Source organism: Columba livia, chromosome 3 (genome assembly GCF_036013475.1).
Source record: "Columba livia isolate bColLiv1 breed racing homer chromosome 3, bColLiv1.pat.W.v2, whole genome shotgun sequence".
Classification (NCBI taxonomy): Eukaryota; Metazoa; Chordata; class Aves; order Columbiformes; family Columbidae; genus Columba; species Columba livia.
This window is the reverse complement of record NC_088604.1, coordinates 43,742,781-43,762,649: the sequence shown is the minus strand read 5'-3', so window position 1 is coordinate 43,762,649 and position 19,869 is coordinate 43,742,781.

Genomic DNA, 19,869 nt, shown 5'->3' with positions numbered 1-19,869 from the left:
ATGGCATCCTGGGGTGTATTAGAAGGGGGGTGGCTAGTAGACCGAGAGAGGTCCTCCTTCCCCTCTACTCCGCCCTGGTCAGACCACATCTGGAATATTGTGTCCAGTTCTGGGCCCCTCAGTTCAAGAAGGACAGGGAACTGCTGGAGAGGGTCCAGCATAGGGCAACGAAGATGACTAAGGGAGTGGAGCACCTCCCTTATGAAGAAAGGCTGAGGGAGCTGGGTCTCTTTAGTTTGGAGAAGAGGAGACTAAGGGGGGACCTTATTAATGCTTATAAATATATAAAGGGTGAGTGCCATGAGGATGGAGCCAGGCTCTTCTCAGTGGCAAACAATGATAGGACAAGGGGCAATGGGATCAAGCTGGAACACAAGAGGTTCCGCTTAAATTTGAGAAAAAACTTCTTCTCAGTGAGGGTGACAGAACACTGGAACAGGCTGCCTAGGGAGGTTGTGAAGTCTCCTTCTCTGGAGACATTCAAAACCCACCTGGACATGTTCCTGTGCGACCTCACCTAGGCGTTCCTGCTCCAGCAGGGGGATTGGACTAGATGATCTTTTGAGGTCCCTTCCAATCCCAAACATACTGTGATACTGTGATACTGTGAAATATGAAGGGACACTGATAACATACTGCTACCGCGTCTAAGAAAGACACCTGAATCTGCTCAAACGCTATTCTGTCAGGAAGAGCTGACTCACAGGGGCTTAAATTAAGAGTAGTTGTCCACTTTGTAAATACTCTGCCATGTTTTCTGAAGGCATACAGCACCCCTGTGCCTCAGCTAAACCAGCTTGCTGACTTGGATGGCACACGATTCCCCTTAGGTGCTTAAAATACCATATTCAAAGAGCAATGTTATGACAAAGGAATATAGTGATAAGTTATGCTAAACTGCATTCAAATGTCAGAGATGGCTATTACTTGGGCTTGTGTTCTTGTACAGTTCAGCCACAGAATCATAGAACAATTTGGGTTGGAAGGGGCCTTCAAAGGCCATCTAGTCCTGTTCCCCTGCAATGAGCAGGGACATCTTCAACTCAATCAGGTTGCTCAGAGCCCCATCCAGCCTGGCCTAAAACATCTCCAGGGATGGGGCATCTACCACCTCTCTGGGAAACCTGTTTCAGTATTTTACCACCCTCATTGTAAAAAATTTCTTCCTCACGTCTAGCTTGACTCTCCCCTCCCATAGTTTAAAACCATTACCCCGTGTCCTGTTGCAACAGGCCCTGCTGGAAAGTCTGTCCCCATCTTTCTCATAGGCCCCTTTTAGTTAGTAGGGTAAGGTCTCCTCAGAGCCTATTCTTCTCCAGGCTGAACAACCCCAACTGTGTCAGTCTGTCCTCATAGGATGGGTGTTCCATTTCTCCAATAATTTTTGTGGCTTCCTCTGGCTCCTCTCCAACAGGTCCATGTCTTTCCTGTACTGAGGTCTCCAGAGCTGGATGCAGAACTCCAGGTGGGGTCTCACCAGGGCAGAGCAGAGGGGCAGAGTCACCTCCCTCGACTTACTGTCCACACTCCTTTTGATACAGCCCAAGATACAATTTGCCTTCTGGGCTGCAAGTGCACATTGCCACCTCATGTCCAATCTTTCATCTACCAGGACTCCCAAGTCCTTCTCAGCAGGGCTGCTGTCAGTCACTTCATCCCTCAGCCTGTATTGATACCGACCCAGGTGCAGGTCCTTGCACTTGTCCTTGTTGAACTTCATGAGGTTCACATGGGACCACTTCTCTAACTTAAATTGAACCATAACACCATGAGCCACTGTGCAACAGCTTAACCACCACAACTCTTCTCTGCTCTGGGGTCCTTCTGAGCTCAGGCATTCAGGGTCAGAGCTCTCACTTTGTAGACTAGTCTCTGAGCCACCAAAAACCATCCTCAGTCATTCTCACTGAGGCTCTTCCCTGCAGGTGAACAAATGCAAGACTGATGGTGCGGTTGGGTGAGAAAGCAGCTTTCTCAGGAGAGAAAGTGGTTGCTGACATATTTTCCATTCGCAAGATTCAGAGAAAAATACAGAAGCAGTCGGGATGGGAGCAAGAAGCATGGAAGAGTCACTTTTGAGTCTCTGGTAAATTAATTCCATAGTATGGAGATACAATTGTGTCATGGCCCTTTGCTCTTGCATGAACATAGGCACTCAGTTCTCAGAGATGCTCCTGGGATTAAAGAATATTCTGCATCATTGAGTTAGATGTTTAAACCATGTTCATGCTTTTAACATTTCCTATGGGGTAGTTTAGGCAGTTCCCCTCTCCTTGGCTTGAATTTGTACCTTGTTCTCCATGCAGGCAGGAAATGATGTAATCTTTTCCCCAAGTGATGCTGTTTAGCTGTGTAAAACAAGTGTTTGGTGTCTTTTTTTTTTTTATTTTCAATGCATGCGTGAGGGGTTTCAGAAATGTCCGTTACTGACACACCTCTTTGCCTTTGAAACCTATTCCGAAAAAGAGACACTGAGACTAACAGGCACTCATGGGACTGTATCGTCCTCCATAGGACAGTTGTAGTTCTAATTTCTCCATGTTTAGCTCTGCAAAAAATCTGACTGTCATCCTGGATGCTGTGTGCTGAAAGTCTTGCCACATCCATGCCTGCTCTCCAGTTTCTCTTCTAGTGCATAATGAGTATGCATTGCCCATTGGTCTCTGTTCACTCTTGGCTCCTATGCTCATTGGGAATTGTTCTGCACTGAGGAAGTCTGCTGTCATGGCCACTGTAGCGAACGTGTGCAATACTACCGGCAACTTCCTCTATCCCCATATGGTGGCCATCAGAGGCTTCAGCATGAGCAATTTCATTTGATACAGCTTCTCTGACTGTCAGAAAGTCACAAGTAGCCTGCCGCTATGCAGCCCAGAATGTCTGTGTGAATACAAAGGGCTATACAACACAGCGCAAAGCCTGACAGGTTACATGGTTTCTTCATGGATGCTAACAGGAGCCTCACTAGGCAAGGACACAACACCCCTGGACTGTGGTGCAGACGCCAGGTGCAAGGCTAGGTATACACAGAAAAAACTGGGCCTCAACATCATCAAGTCTGCTCAGCCTCTCAGACATCTTTCTCTGCCCTCAGTCTGTCACTGCCTTTCTCCCACAGTCCTCTCATTTTCAGCTCCCTCAGGCATTATTCCTTCCTTTTCCCTTTCCTCCCTTCTGCACCAAGCCCTGGCTTGTGATTTCACAAATCCTGCGATCTAGCAAGTGTCCTCTGTTGATCCTGAAAATTGTGTTTTCCTTTTCATGAGGAAAAATGGCTATCTGGCAACAGTTTCCATCACTTGCACTCCCCTTTCCTTTTTTTTGTTCAGCTGGTGTAGATGTTGTACTGAGAACCCTGCAATCTTTTTATCGCTGGCATCTGTTCTGCTACAAGAAAGCTATTGGTTGGGGGAATGGAGGTGATGAACTTTTCAGAAAATCTACAGACAAAAGATGATAGATGCCTTCAGCATACTAAATACACATACTACTTTAGGTGCATTGCAAAATGCTGTCACTCTCTTGGTCTGCAAATAGAACATAAAAATGAAAACTGAAACCAGAGGACATATGCCTGTATTGGAAAATAACAACAAAAGCTGCTACTAGATGCACCTGAGAGGAAAACTTGAAAACTGGGCTTTTGTCTAAGAATGCATTAAATTACATGAAAATAATTAAATGTTTGTTGTTACTGTTCATCTCATCATTATTATCCATTTGTTTATTATTACCATGAGGTGTCATTAGCTTTGTCCTTTTTATCTTTTTATCTATATTTGTCACCTGTTATCTATACTCTTTTTTTCATCTATAAATAAAAATACTCTATAATAAAAATAATATTAATATAAAATGCAGAGCATAAGCAGAGGCCTGGGAAATAAAACCCACTAAGCATCATGATATTCCAAGCTTTCTACTGACTACAAGCTCTGCTACGTAGTATCCAATGTATCAGGTGGTAAATGTCATATGGGAGCCATCTTTCACCTCCAGCAGTATTCATAGGAATTGTTTGTTTGACATATTTTGAAATTATACTAAATCTGTGTTGCAAAGAGATAAACTTGTACGTTATGAAATGTGCTACATTAACTTTAATTTTTTTAAGGAGAAACCTGACAGAAGGGTGAAGAAAGCTTAAGGTTCTTTTTTAAGCTGGACACTTTAAATTTCACCTTAAGATGTTGTACCAGAGATCTCTTGATTTAGTTTCAAAGAGCAGACTAGAATCTTTCTATGGTTCCTTCTGTCTTCCTTGAAGCTTGAGGTAGTTCTGAACTGATCAGACTCTGGATCAGCTGAAGCAGCCTTGAGGCTACACTGATTTGTGCCACCTACCATGATTGCCTACATGCCTGTCACATATGAAAAACAATGTTCCTCTGGCTTGCAGAGAGTTTACAAATGAAGAAGGCTGAAACAGGTGTGATTGTCTCACCACTATTTAAAAACACTTTTTCACATTAGTATTATCTGCTTTGTGAGGTAAAGCAGTTAGGCTGCCCCTTTCTCTTGTGCTGTTAGCTTGACAGGTAGTAAGTGGGGTGGCTGGCAAAACCATGTTTGTATGCACAAGGCAGCCAAAAGCCCATGCATGAGTGTCAGTGTTTTCCATGTTGGTCATGTGTCCTGTCAAAGAACACTAGACTTGCTCTGTGCTGAGCCTTTTGCTGCTTTCCTTTTACCTTTGCAACCATTTGGAGCCCAGGATGTGTAGAGCCGAGACTGCAGAGCAGCTTAGCGAGTTCTAACAGGAGTCAGATCTATTTTTCATCTGAAGCTTTTTGGTTTTGATTCTGACACAAGACATTTCATCAGGTTATGAATTATATTTACAAAATCAGGATGGTATCTTGTCTGTCTGGTTTCTCTGTGGCACAGTTGTATCTTTTTTTTTTTTTTTTTTTTTAAGAATAACAATGAAAGACATCCTTTGTGTTTTCAATTTGGAGTGCATCAGTGAGGTGAAAAATACAGCATTGGTGTTATGTCTATTTTAGTTGAGGGCACAACTGTGCATTTTGATGTTGTGTTTCTTTAATCACAGAGGCAGAACCTTCCTTCTGTGTCACTTTCTATTTAACCTCCAAAACAACTGCAAAGTATTAGAATGACTCCAGTATCCTTTCCAGCATGAATGTTTCTTGAGCTCAGGAGAAATGCCCACAGTTTCATTAGGCTGGTTATCTGACAGACTGTTCATAGAAAACACCTGATTTGCTTTTTTTCTTTTAACTGAACAGCCTTGGCTTCCTGTGATCAATCTTCCTGGCTATAACAGAAATTACGCTAGACTGCAGGTGCCAGTAAGCTTTGAGACAGTCTGAGGCATGAATGCTGACCCATGGTTTTGTTTTGTGTGTCATCAAATAGCCTACCTTGTGTACAACTCTTTGGCCTATTCATTAACATGGGGTTTTAACTTAGTATGTGCTTATTTACTTAGGGAATTAGTTCCAGTGTGGGAGAGATGCAAAACAGTCAGTGTTTTAGGAGTTTAGTAAATAATCTCAGCTTTGTTCGGTTTTGCTCTAGGTCAGGCTGCTGCATGGAGTAATTCCATATGGCAACCTGATTTGGGCTTACTCAAAGTAAACCTTTAAATGGATTTTGGCAAAATCCATCCAGCCATCAGGAACCCATTCTCAGTTTCTACTAAGGATTTCCTGATAGCTTTCTTCATTTAAAAAAAGAAACAACAACAACAAAAATAAAACAACAGAAAAAGATAAAAACTTTGAAACTTTTTTACTGTCTGAAATACCCTTTTCCCCTCTCCCAAATCCTGACCATGAAAAAGCCATTTAGGTGGCTCTAATATATGCCAAGAGCTATAGAAGTTAGGAGGTGCAAACATGACTTAAGTGATTGCCTCCCCCCAGTTTGCTTTGTGCCTTCAGTGATGCAGCACAGCGGGTGCAGCCTCTTGAAGAGGAGTGATGTGGGTTGTGGCAGCTGTTCACTCTTCACCTTTCTGCCCTCGCTCCTGTGCCCCTGTGTGGAGCAGCAGCTGCCCAGTCCCTCACCAGCTTGTGCCACGGGGGTACGTGGGCTGTCAAAGCTTCTGCTCCTCAGGCAAGGGTAAGAGGAAAGCACAAGGATCTGAGCAGTGAGAGAGCCTGCTGAGGGGTGCCTCCAGTATTCAAAAGCCAGGGGTGAAATCCTAAATCCTGGCATCAATTAAGTCATTGACAGAAATACTTTGGCCCCACTGAAGCATGGCCAAAAATGTAAAAACATTTTGTAAACAACATTTGAGGCAAGCTCAGTGTGCCTCCCTCAATGCAGTGAGTGAAAGTGTAAGTAAACAGAGAGATTTACTTGTGTTTGAAACAAACATAATTAAAAAAAAATGTGCGTAGGGAAACAAGTGCACACACAAAATCCTTTCTTGTCATTTAGCTGAATGATGTCAAATGTGAATAAAAACCCTCCAATAAACCTTGGGCTAGAGAGTAGAAATTCTGACAGGGCTATTTCAAAGTGGCGCTCTTAGGAAAAGCTGCTGATTGAAATCAATACAGCAAGACCCAGAATCCAAAAAGACCATTTCCAAGACATGAGAGGGTCACTGAGCAGAAGTGTTGGTTGATAGTATGGCCTTCACCAAGGTACTCCAGTGTTTGCTTTAGTGACTTCTTGCAGCTGGTGGCTGAGCATACATTTAACCTCCCACCTGAGATCATCCAGCTGGGGGAAGGGACGTTTTTAAAGACTTCTGTAGTTTAAAAAGCTCCCTTAACTTCCACATTAGCACACCAAAAATTCTGTGTATTAATCAGTAATGTTTGATTAATGTACTACATCAAATTTATCAAAGAGGTTATTTTTTCCTGAGAGAAATTAAAAGGGATTGAAGTTCTCTGTTTTCTACTTCTACTCTTTAAGAAACATCTATTCGTTTGACTTTTTTAAGAAGTTGTGATTTATCACATAGAACTCTTAAAAAAAGACCTTGGTTATTATTTTTATTTTTCACACCATAGAGATGAATAATATTTTGGTATTTGTTTTATTATGCAGCACTTGATTAGGTAATGGCTTCACAGGGATCTGTTATAACACTAGAAGTTACTGTAAATATTTCCTCATAAATAAATAAAAAATAAGCAAACAGGGAAACTTCATTTTCATTTTTTACATGACATTGCTTTTCCTGCACTGGAATTGCAGTGTTATAAAAATAAAATAAAAAAGTCAAGAGTAAGTATTGAACTTTTCATGTATGCCAGAAAGAATGTACTGTATTTTAATTACAGGGTACTTTTACAATGGCTATTTTAAAGTGCTAGTTTTAATGCTCACTTAAAAACATACTAATTTATGAATACATGTAGAATTCATTCAAATTCAATTGCACTGTATTTATATTACAAGGAGGTGCAGAGAGGAGGGAGCATTCTGGTAGAGTTTGCCCAGTCGAGTGTTTCCATTTTAATTACTATCTAATTTTAGCACTCAGATTTTCAGCAGGTCACTCCAGCTCACGAAGGTAAATGAAGCTGTACTGACTTGTTCCAGTTAAAGATTTCCAAATCTCGCTTTCTAGTTGTCATGGTTTCCTATGAGAATGAAGCTCATGTGACCATATTGTCTGTTTGGCCATCTGTTAAGTCCCTTCATCCCTAATATCTCTGCAACTCCTTAGCCTAATTGAACTATGTTTTTAAAAGAAGCGACAGTCTAAACTCTTGCAACTTTTGTAAATGTAGGATGCTACTGAGAGGCAAGAGACCTTCAGTGCTGCAGCTTAAGTAAAGTGAAACACAAACTTTCCTCTTACGCAACATCTGAACATGGAAACTCAGACACAAGACAGCAGACCTTAGGGAGTGAGGTTCAGTGGGTTGTCCTCTCACAGAACTGTGTGTTTTATTCTGTTTGAAATTACTTTCATAGTATCCCTTCAGCTGGAAGATCACTTTATGTATCTGAGCCTTGAAAAGGCTAGATGTTCTCTTGCATCAGGGAAATATTTGTTGATATGGTAAAACACTGATGCTCAGGTGAAAATTATTTCAAAAGAACTATATAGTCCACATAAAACTTTCACTGAGAGGAAAAATGTCCCAACACAAGTGGATTTAAATCTGTAAAATGATTTAATTTAAAAAGAAAAAAAAAAATCCTGATTTAGGGCTGCTTGCTCAATTATTACTTAAATAAGGGAAAATATATGTGTATTTTCAAGCAGTGTCCTTACTTTTATTGTAATATTTCAGTTCAGCAGATTTTTTAGTCATAACTTGGGAATAATTTTGGGTGATAGTGAAGATTGCTATGGAAATGTGTAAAACCAGCTAGTTTAAAAATCCAAACATAACTGTTAAGTGGTTATTTGCTGTGATATTAGACACTGCTACAATGATCACATAAATTCCTTGAGGTGAAGAAGAACAAGGACAAAGCATGCAAATTCACAATGGTACGATGCATTTGCAATATGGATTGCACTTATCTTTTTATTTGCCACAGACAATGTAAATTATGTGCAATAGAATGGAGATTCAAATGATCCAGCATCTGCATAACACTATAAATTACACTGCACTGAGTATGCTACAGAAAAAAAGACTTTACCAGTATCTAGTTCAAATGAAATGAGTATGCTACAGAAAAAAAGACTTTACCAGTATCTAGTTAAAAAGCTGTGTCCAAAAATCAGTCCCAGGCTAATTATGAGAAGACCCTTACAAGTGCAGAGGTTCAACTACATTTTTGTGCCAGTATATATGGGTTTTCAAATGCACTCTCTCCTCTCTCTTCTACCATCAGTCTGAGGCAACAATATTAAAATAATAAGCACCTGAGGTGACCTCAGGTTTTGCCATGTTTCTATGATTGCATCCAGGTTAAGATCTTTAGTGTCTCTCCCACTGTACTATATTCCACATGGAGTCTATTGTCCTTCTTAAGGTCTTCCTCTTCTGGTGAATGGAGAACGCTCTGCTGGTTGTGCACCACCACCCCCTGGGAAGTGGGTATCTGTTGCTTGGCTGCTGCAAGTGTGAAGGATCTAGTCACTGTCTTGGCTAGCCTTACTCCTAAAATTGCAAGACAATCTGAGGGAACTTTTCTTGGTTCCCCCATAGATTTCTGACCTTGTAGATAAATTTAGACTACAGATATTTCAGAAGGCAGAGAAAAAAAAATTACTAAGGCAAGAGTCATTCAAAAAAGCAAAAAAGTGGTAAACAGAATAATTATAATAATTATAATTCTGTCTCAAAACTGAGGGATGTATGTAGGAGGACAGACACAAGACCATGAAATGAAGTTGGCAGGAAGGCAGATCCTTAAGCTCCCTGTAACTTAAAAAGAAAGGTTCAGTGGACTTGCTGGCAACTAGTATGCCTTTGTTAATTTGTGTTGGTTGATTCATTATCTTTTGCAAGAGAAAAATAGTTTTAGCACCATAACAAGTATGCCCAACTCTACATACCTCACTACAAAAATATTTCACCAACTCCAGCAATAGTTTTCCCAGAGTAACCAGTGAAACACTAATCTTCAGTGAAGAAGAAAGTATAGGTTCAATGCTTTTAAAATAGTCTTTGTCTTATGTCTGGGAAGTAATATGAGGAGATCTGTCTTCAAGATTACTTAGGAAAGAGAAAAAAAATAATAATTTCCCTTTCAATCAAAGTCTATGCTGCTGGTTCTGTTAAAGCATATTGTTTATAGCTTCATTAAGATGAGGTTATTCTCAAATAATCCAGAAAGACAGATGCCTTCAGGTTATTTATATTTTTTTATCCTTTTCCATGTTCCATGTTATTATAAGAGAAGACATACTGTCTTTTTTTAAGAACAAAACAAAACAAAACAAAACAAAACAAAACAACAATGGCCTTATGGCTTGCAGAAAATGAAATGAGCCACATGAACAGACTTCCAAATGCTGTTAAGCTTGACAGGGCACCACATGTGTGGTTAAAGACCAGTTTTGAAGCCTTTGTGCCTGATTCCCATCTCAGCTGCACCAGTGTAAGGTGGGGTGAGGCCACCTCCAGCTGTCAGAATCCATCCACTTTTGTCCAGCTTTACAGCAGACTAATTGCAGTAAATGGACCAGAGGTATTCCTGACTTAAGATGGTGTAAAAGAGAGAGGCTAATATGAGCCTTTTTCACAACAATATCCACTGTGCTCATAGATTCTTAGATGTTGTACAGTTGTCATAAATCAAACAGCAGGCGGTTTTCATTGATGAAATTATTCTTACTAATTTTCAAGCTGTCACAGACAGATCTAAACCAAGTTATGTGGTCAAGTTGGAGTGGCTTTTTTTCTTAGAGATGTACAAAGCCTTCTGTCTTCAATTCTGAAAGTGGAAACATGACTTCTTCCTGGCCTTGCCTGGGCATACCGTTCTTGCTGCCTCACAGGAAGAATGATATTTGCTGTAAAAAAAGGAAGACAACTTTTTTTAAAATGTTCCTGAAAGATCAGGTCACATCTTCCCTGAAAGATCTTTAACATATTCTGAAACAGTACCAAGAATAACTTGTTTGTAATTTTTGGACAAAATGTGCCAGTAACAGGGCAAAAAAATAAAATCAATGGCCATCTCAGACCCAGAGTTGTTGCTCATGAACAGATTGATGTGTTCACGCACAATTGCTCTTAGAGGCCCTAGGCATGCTGGGGTCAAATTGGCAAAATAGGTAGCAACTGTATTCTCACAGCAGCCTCCAAAAGAGAGAGGCAGATGTCTATTCTGTCTTGCAAACACATTCTTTTACAATGTGTTACTTCATCTCTTTTATTGCACAAGAGGAAAGTGAGAGACAGGGAATCAAGGATAACACTAATGATAGACCATATGGAATCCATAAACAATGTTGTTCTAGAATAAGATGGCCTTTAAAGGGGGTGGGGGCCTTATTGTACTTGGGCCAGACATTACCTAACTCCCCAGGTGAAAGAAGGAGAATAGGTGAGAATAGGGAGCAGACGCTGGGAGCATGTGATTCAGAGCAAGGCTTTCTGGAAGATATAAACAGCAGCTTGAATCCCTTTAAAGGTCTGAGTTCCTTTGTATTAAAATAGCCTGCTTCTGCTCTCTGGGAGCTGAACCTTCCTCATGAAGCCTACTGAAGAAAATACTATTTTAAAACTGGATTGAGAATCTGGCCTGTTGTTCATGAACCGCTTAGGAAATCCTGCACTTTTATGTGAAGACATGGAGTCCCTCAAGGGGGAAATGACTGAGAGAACATCCTCCAGCACAAAATGCTCTCTCTTTGACAAAGGGAAGACTGTAATAACAACAAAGACTCAGGGCTGTCTTAAAAAACTGAATAGGAGAACTGCTATGCTGCCACTTTTACAGTCTTTTAAAGCCCATTTTGGACAGCACTGTACTTAGCAAGTAGTCGTTGCTCTTGGTGTTAGCAGCTGAGCCAATTTAGCCCATGGACAAGCAAGTGGGACAGCTGCCTGCAGCAAGGGAGCTAGGGGAGTTAGTTGTTTCTCTTCATATTGCATCTAACTGGCCAATATTTTAACTGCATGAGCATAGGGAAGAATGATAGTGTCTGTCTCCTCCAGCATATGTGAAGGTTTCAGGTTTTGGCCCTGTTGTGTTTGACCTCATTTAGGACAAGAATGCTTTTATCTAAATCAAAGCCAATTTCTAGTATTAGTCTGAACTTGTGAAGACCCCCAGTGAACAAAAATATCACAGGAATTAGGCAATATGTTCAGAATGCATTTTGAAGTTTTAAGCATGTGCTTAAGTGCTTTTCTGGCTCTACTTTAATGAAAGATGGAAACGTAATGTGGAAATATGACCGAGAAATTCTGTTTCATTAAAATTGGAATGAATCCCAGCAATGAACAAAACTAAAAACTAAGTACTATTTTGAGATTTCTCTCCATGTTTATTCTCTCAATTTTTCTGTTGCTTGATGTAAGCCCATGGCGAGGACACCACAGCGAGCCTGCTTGCAACAGTTCTGCCATGAGGTAAGAAAAATTAGTTATTGGACAGCAGTTTGTCATGCTAGGGCACACTAGAAGGACAGTACAAACAATAGCTGAAGTATGAAAGCATAAGAGGAGATTTCTGATTGCTTATCTGATTTCCTTGGAAAGGCTATAGGACATAGAAGTGTGTAACAGTAAATGATTGATAGAGAAGAAAAATAGCGATTTCTGTTTTCATTTCTTCTTTGATGTAATTCTGTCATTTATCTAGAAACAGCAATAAAATAGAAATAGCTTTACCTTCATCTGATGCAAAACAACATAGCTATGCTCACTTGTGCATATTTGTTTGGGGGAGAGGGCACAGACACCCAACTCGGTGTGTTCCAGAAGTGTTTTCTAGTTGGGGACCTGTGTCTTTTTGCAGCTGTGATCAAGTCACCAAGCAGAAACAGACACCCAGCCATCTCAGCCAAGGCCAAAAGGAGGTGTCAGAGCAGGGTACCCTTTCTTGTAGCTCAGAGAGAAGCAGGAAAAATCTGAAGGGGAAGACAGTCAAATACCTATGGAAATAATGAAGGATTTTAGGAGGAATAATATTTTGCTGTTTTCTGCAGGATCTTTTGGCTGGGTTACAGAAGAGAAGTCTGGGTTTTGTCTCTCTGCACAAGGGGAAGTGACAACTCGGGAGGAGGTAATTGCACTGAGACTTGGTGAGTCCCTGTCCTGGGAGTAGCTCAGTGCTCATCACATATCTTTTCTTTGGGGGCTGATGTTTTTAGCAGTACTTGTGAGAATGGTGCTACCACTAGCATGGCAGAATGAGCAGTGTGTGACGAAGGCTGCGGGGCTGGGTCTGAGCTCAGTGTCTTACTGTGGGTGTTGACAGGCAACTTAGACAGTCCTCCTCTTCTGTATTTGCTAGAGCTATAGATTTTGACTATGAGCCAAAAGCTAAACGGTTCCAAACTGATGAAGGATAGGTCAGTCTGTTGCTAGTACATGTGATGGTCTGGACACAATCTGGATGGTGAGGATGGGAGGGAAGGTTATCTATGTGCTCTGTTTCTCATGTGCAGCCATTGTCGGTTACTGTTGTAAAATGTGACAACACAGTCCAGACTTTTTTGATAGTCATTAAAAAAAAAACCCCTCATAATATCAACCTGCCACATTTCTTCCTTTTTTATTTTTTTTTAATTTAATAAAATATAGGTAGCATCATCTTTTAAATGAAAAAATTGTACAGTTAAGGATCCTGTAACACAACAATGTAAAATGGCAAATATATCTCTGGGTACGATCAGCTCTTTTTAACATGCATACCCTAGACACCCATGAAAATCCAGTGAACACTACATTGTTATGAGGAAGCACATGAAAGAAAAATGGACCATGAAGATGATATATACTAAAATTTTTCCTATTGTGACTTTTAGTACCACTTTTTTTCATAGCTCAGCAGGAGATCTGAGCTATGCTGAGCAATTGCCAAATGGCATGGCAAACTAACAAGTGGGTTTTCTCTATGTTATCTCCAGTCTAGTGGAACTTTGTAGGGCAACAACCCACTAGTAGATCACAACTCACTTTGGCAGGCCATTTCGTGTGCATTATTGACCTTTTCTTGCTGTCCATAAATCCTTGACAATGCTGACACAGAAACGCACCAACTGACCTTTCGAAAAATGTTGGAAATAATCCCTTCCAGCTGCAGACTGAGGACACTGACCATATTCAAATATAAATCTCTCCATCAGCACCATGGACTGCTGGCAACAGCAGCATTCAGACTCCCCAGACTGATTCTCCACACCAACAGGCCTGATGTCCCTTATGAAAACGAGAACTCTCACTGTCTAAAGGCAGGAGAAAACCCCCTTTTTAAAGCTTACTATGTAAGGAAAATTTAGGACAGCACTGGTTTGATTTTTCCCCAAAGGTGGCTAGCAATTAGAGTATCCTCTCTTGACAGCTCTTAGTGTAAAATGTTCTTAGCAACTGTAAACTCTGTGGAGCTCAGGCTAAAGGCCAGAACAAAGTGTATGTTTCCTGTTTTTGAGCTGGCATCCTTTCTTCATGTTTTAAACCACAAGTTTTTTTCTCGAAACTCTGTGCAATGTATTCTTTCCACTTGCAGAGTCCAAAGATTTTTTTCTCCTTTGTTACAAAGGAAAAACAAAAAACCTACACCTTGAGAACTGATTCTTCAGCTGTGATAAACCATTGCAGTTGTGCAGGGGGCCTCATGAGGCTGGATCCTTGAACCAGCTGCCTGGGTTAGCTAAACTGTGTTAAGAGCCAGTTACATAGGGCTTACTGTCTGTGAATAGGGTCTTGAGTTCAGCAATGGATGGGCCATTTTGAATGACCTCTTGATGAGCATTTTTTGTAGGCTGAGGGCACTGTAAGTTTGCAAACTGCCTTATCTTAGGGTACTTTGTTCATGTTCCTAAATAAAATAACTTTAGTTTATGTCCAGTGAAGAACTTCCTCCATTGCTTTCTTATCAAACCAGGATGAAATACATTAGTGGATACGTGAGATAAGTATCACATACTTCCAAATAGCTGTGCAGACTTCTGTATTTCTTTGACAATGAGGTGGTCTAGCTCCTGTTTCAGGAAACTTGTGTCCCTCTGTGGGAAACATAGTTGAGTAACTGTCAGAGAACCTAGAGCTGAGGTAGAAGTACAGAGACTTGTGCTCAAAAAGCGGTAGAGAACAACCATTAGGCAAGGTGGAAAGAGTGACTGTTCTCATAGGGTTAGCAATTACATTCAGGTTAAACTTAAGTCTACTGAAAGGAAAGTTAAATATCTCTCATGTTGTTGAACTATGAAGTTCTCTAACTGCAGGTAAGGATGCTGATGAGAGATTGTGAATGCTGTAATGTGTCTTCTGAAATGCGTGGTGTCAACATCTGACATGTACAAGAGGAAGTTCCATTTAGCTAAACAGAAAAGTCAAATAGTTCCCATCTAGTTGTTTCAGGATAGTGTATATGTGTTTTAAAAATTCTACTGAATCTTTATTATGCATACTAATAATGTTAATGATACTTCACATTTCCAAAGAAATGGTTTTTAGTCTGTTTAAATTTATTTCCAGAAAACATATTGATGTGGGTAGACAGGAAAAGATGGCTAAATAAATAAACAGGAGTTTGTAATAAACCATGTTTTTCTTCTGTTTCTTCTTCAGATTTTCTTTTTTTTTTTTTTTGACCCTGCTTGCCAGAATCTCTTTTCCTTTCTCACTGATGGGCTTGATAATACAGATTTGACTTTGCTAATATGCTTCTTTCTTTTTGTTTTGTGTTTAATTCCTGGAAAGAAGTAGTAGTAGCATGTTCTGCGTATAAGAGTGCTTCACATTTCCTTTCCAGCTGGCTAGTATATATTTTTTGTAATTGTTGTTTCTACATTTGTTTCAAATTTCTCTGTCTCCTTGAAGTAAGAGATAATAGTTTTGAGAACCAGTGCATGGGTATTAAACTCATCTGTGTAAAAGCAAATTCCAACAGCTTGGATGAGATTCTAACACTTTTTTTTTTTTCCCCCTTGTAAGGCCAAGACCATGTAATGATCTAGTCCAGCTTTCTCTGTAAGGCCATAAACCTCACCATGGTTCCACAGCTTCTTGTCACTGTGTACTCTCTAAGTACAGTGCTAATACTAAGCAACAGATAATCTGATAAAGTGCTTCTGAAAAATCACGGTGAGAAAAGCTCTAAAAAGTCTAAAAACTGGGCCTTTTGGTGGGTCTGTAATTATCAGATGCCTTTCATAGCTGCATGTAAACTTTTTTTAAAAGCCAAAGTAACTTGGTCTGCATGACACGACTATTTCAGAGCCTTTAGATCTTCAAGCAAAACAAATATTTAACTGTGTGTTTTGTTTTGACAGTATACTTTTCGTGCAGAATGACTCAATACTGTTTCATTGACTGAACATATGTTTCTTTCCATAGTGTCCTTATGGAGATCAATTATTCTTTTACATCTCAATATAGTGCTTTATATATTCTGCCTATACTTGCTGTTAAAAATGTTAACAATTTGTTCATACCATGATTTGTGTATGTCTTCAGCACTTCTTATATAGGAGATATTTAACTTCAGTTCTAAAAGCTCCTCACACAAAAGGAGCTGGAATATCTAAATTTAAATTACACATTTTCCTTAAAATGTGCTTTGCTTTGCTTCAGGAACTCAATACTGAGCTCACTGAAGATATTGGTAGTGGATAGCATAATGTTTTCATAAAACAAATACAGAGATTATTTTAATCCTCTTTATTACTGTAGTGAATATGGAAACAGGTGAATAAATGTGCAAAGAAGGCCATTGGTAGTTTTATTTAGCAGCATATCACCAAAGGTTCCTTTCACCCTTCACACTCTTGCTAACAAAATGTTAGGCAGCTACAGCCTCTTTAATGAGAGCCCCTCCTTTTATTTCTACTTCATATGCTTCTATTGCACTTATGAAGAAGGATATAGTCTGGAGTCCTGCTTTTATAGTCCAAGCTTCCCTTGGAAGGCCATTTAAACAAAGTCCTCATTTTTCCCTTTCCTCTTTCTCCAACCCCAAAATTCAGTAGTTGAGTTAACAAGGAAGGGGCTTTCCCCTTTTTTTCCTGACCATTTTCCTTCTCAACCAGTCATATTGCTGATGTCCCTAGGAGTAACCCCATGCAGTTGTCACGTCTCCAGAGGATAAACAGCTCACTACACCACTGAGTTTTGGCCAAGCTTTTAGTGAAGCATTAACCTATACTGAAAGAAAAGGCTTTAGCTTCCCTGATAAAGACTTAATTAAAAAAATCAGTCTAGCATTTGGCAACAGCAATGCTTAGACCAGCTTCAGAGGTTCCCATCCTTTGATAGATAACCCTCTGTGGCATAACCATGAAGTGAACTGAGTCAGAGGTGTGCTATGGCTGGAAAACTACCTGAGAAAATTGTATTTCTGCTGGGTCAGTTCCTCGATCGGGTTCACTGAGCAGCTGCCAGAGGGGAGGGAGGCCGGTGGTGAAGAAGTGAGCACCTTGGACAGAGGTTGCCCCCGTGCACGGTGTTATTAGACCCATAATGCTGTTGAAGAGGTGTGCATTTCTGTATGAATCACTTTATGAATCACAGCTTCAGGATGAAACCTCTTCATACACTCACAAACAATGGCCACCCTTGTAGCAACACTGTGATAACTGCAGGTGCTTCTAGATTTTATATGAGACAAAGAATTATTTGTGAGAACAATGAGTTTGGAGTGAACTGACTCAGCTGGCAGAGCCTTCAATTTCAATGAAGTTGTTCTCCAGATAATTCCTTTGAAGGAAACATAAAGATGGTTTGAAGAAGTCAAATTGTTTCCAGCCACAAAGAACTGATGAAAAGTTAAGTTCTTTTCCATGGTAATCCTCTTAAAAGTATGCTGGTAGAAAGGAATAGCTTTTAATTAAATCATAAAATCACCATGGTTATGTTAAGCAGTAATGATTTTACATCTATAACCTAAACGTTTTTTTTAGTACATTTGAGTAAGGACAGATTACCCTTTCTTTCACCTCTTAGTTCTGCTCAGCTAGCCTCTGAGTTTTTTAGTAGAATGAAGAATGAATTTCAGACTGGACTTGTATAAGGAACAGTTTGTTAAGTATCAATTTTTGAACAGTCACTTTCTGAGCACTCCAGTTCTTTCAAGGATAAATTCTGAGAATTCGTAACAAAAAATTTTATTGAAATATGGTTATAAAATAATGATATCCGTGAAAATTGCCCTCTTTTTTTTTCTTCCACATCTACTAGTAGTATGTATAATGTGGTGGGATGATTCTGCAGTAATTTGTGATTTCCTAGTGGCTTAAATTAGTGGTGGGTATTACAGATGTTACTATACCTAACGCAGTGTCTTTGGCCTTAGTATCATCAGAAATATGAAAAAAAGAAAGTCAGTATTTGATCCACTATGAATTCTGAGCTTGAGCAGTCCCAAAGGCTGTAAGCTTTGAAAGTACATATTACAATTTTTTTTTTAATGTAATGTAGATATTGCTTCTCATGTGGGAACAGTAATATCATCTATGGGAATATGTCATCAGCATCTGGAATCTCAGATAATTTTTGGCAAACACTTCCTGTGAGCCCACAGGTTTGGTTAATTGTTTCTTCACATTCTTTGATGGAGAAAACAGTCCCCAAATTCTGTCCACTTCCTCAGATTACCCACCTGAAATCAGAAAATATAGGACCTTTACCAATATTCCCTACTTTAAAACACGTCGAATATAAGGTTTCTGTGTGTATATGTTATGAATCCTCACCGTTAGATGTTAATATTTCTTCTCTTTTCAGTAGTGGAGATAAAAAAAAATACTGTGGGGACACAAAATCTTTTCTTGCTAAAGTGAATTGTTTGATACTGCTGTCATTTGGTGTAAAACAAAAACAATATAAGTTCAGGTGCTTAGAGTAAGAAAACAGGGAACTAGATTCAGAAATCCTCCTGGGAATTTTTTTTTTCTGCTCTAAACCTTTTAACAGCTGTAGGACCAAGGGTATGAGTGGTGCAAATAGAGTGAAAAGGCTGTTACCAGGAATAAGCAGGAAGGGTACACCTAGAATACCAAAGGTCTAAGATTTATAAGTTAAGACCTCTAGTCAAACTGTGACTGACCTTTGGGTCACAAAGAGATTTCAGGGAACAAGAATCAAAAGGCATGGTCACTGAATTAATTCTTCTCATTCACAGAGCCAAAAGTGACCACAGAATAATATCAGACTCATTTAGGTAACAATGAAGTATATGCATTAGGACGAAAGTCAGATCTAGTCCACCCAGAGACATTAAGTGCATTCATTTGCCATATTTGTACTAGTGCAGCTTAATGTTGGTGATTATGTCATAAAAAAGGACTCTTCCATGAGGCAACCTTCATCTGGCATTGAACTCGTATTCATGCCAAAGTTCCCATCTGCAAATGCAATGAGACCTCTATTACATCTAAGGCTTAGGCAAGATTTATCCCTAACAGACTGGCCACCTGTTAGTGTTTTCTAACATCTTAAAACCTACATTTTTTATTTTATTTTTAATTTTAATTAGTAAACATATTTTAGCAGAATTTTTGTATTATTATTTAATTTGATGAATTTTGTAAGTATTTCAGTAAAGTGTTTTAAAAACCTCCTTTCTTTAACAGGACCTAGTTCTTTGAGTTCTATTAGTTCTCAGCACATATATGTGGATTAAGAGAGTACTCAAAAAAGGGCAGAAAACCCAGGTTCAGACTTCATGTTCTTGATCCCCCATCTCTCTGAGAACTGCAACGAACAAAGGGAATACTGAAATCAGCAGGCTGTAGGGTTCTGAAAGAATTTTCTTAACCACCAGCCTGGAGAGCAAATTGTTCTATCTTGAGAACTCTTTACTCCATGTAAAGTGAGAAAGTGGGGAGGTTCACATATATGTTCCCTATAGGAAACTTGTCAGGATGCTTCCACTGAGTGGTAAGCAGAAAGTGGATTTTATCCTCCTGAATAGTGTGGCAAAAGGCCAACACCCCGTGGGGTATAGCAAGTAATAGAGCAAGTATTGATAGTCTAAGGTGGTCCTCTCTTGTTCCTACTGGAGGTGCTCTTCTGCATTTAAGCTGTTTTTTAAAAGTGTCCCCTAAAACACTATGATGTTTCATACAGCAATTTTAGTCATAGTCCATGGGCAGTATTTCTAAGATCTTACATTTCTGCATTGGCATCTTTCCGCCTGACCTGCCTCCCAATTGTGGAACTGAGCCAGTTTCCAATGAAAAAAAGTATGGCATACTGCCCTAGAATTACATGGAACTGGCTGGCTGTAATGGGCTCAATTCTTGTCAGATCTTCATACTTTTCTAGTGAGATAATAATCCTTCAAAATGGAAATAAAGTT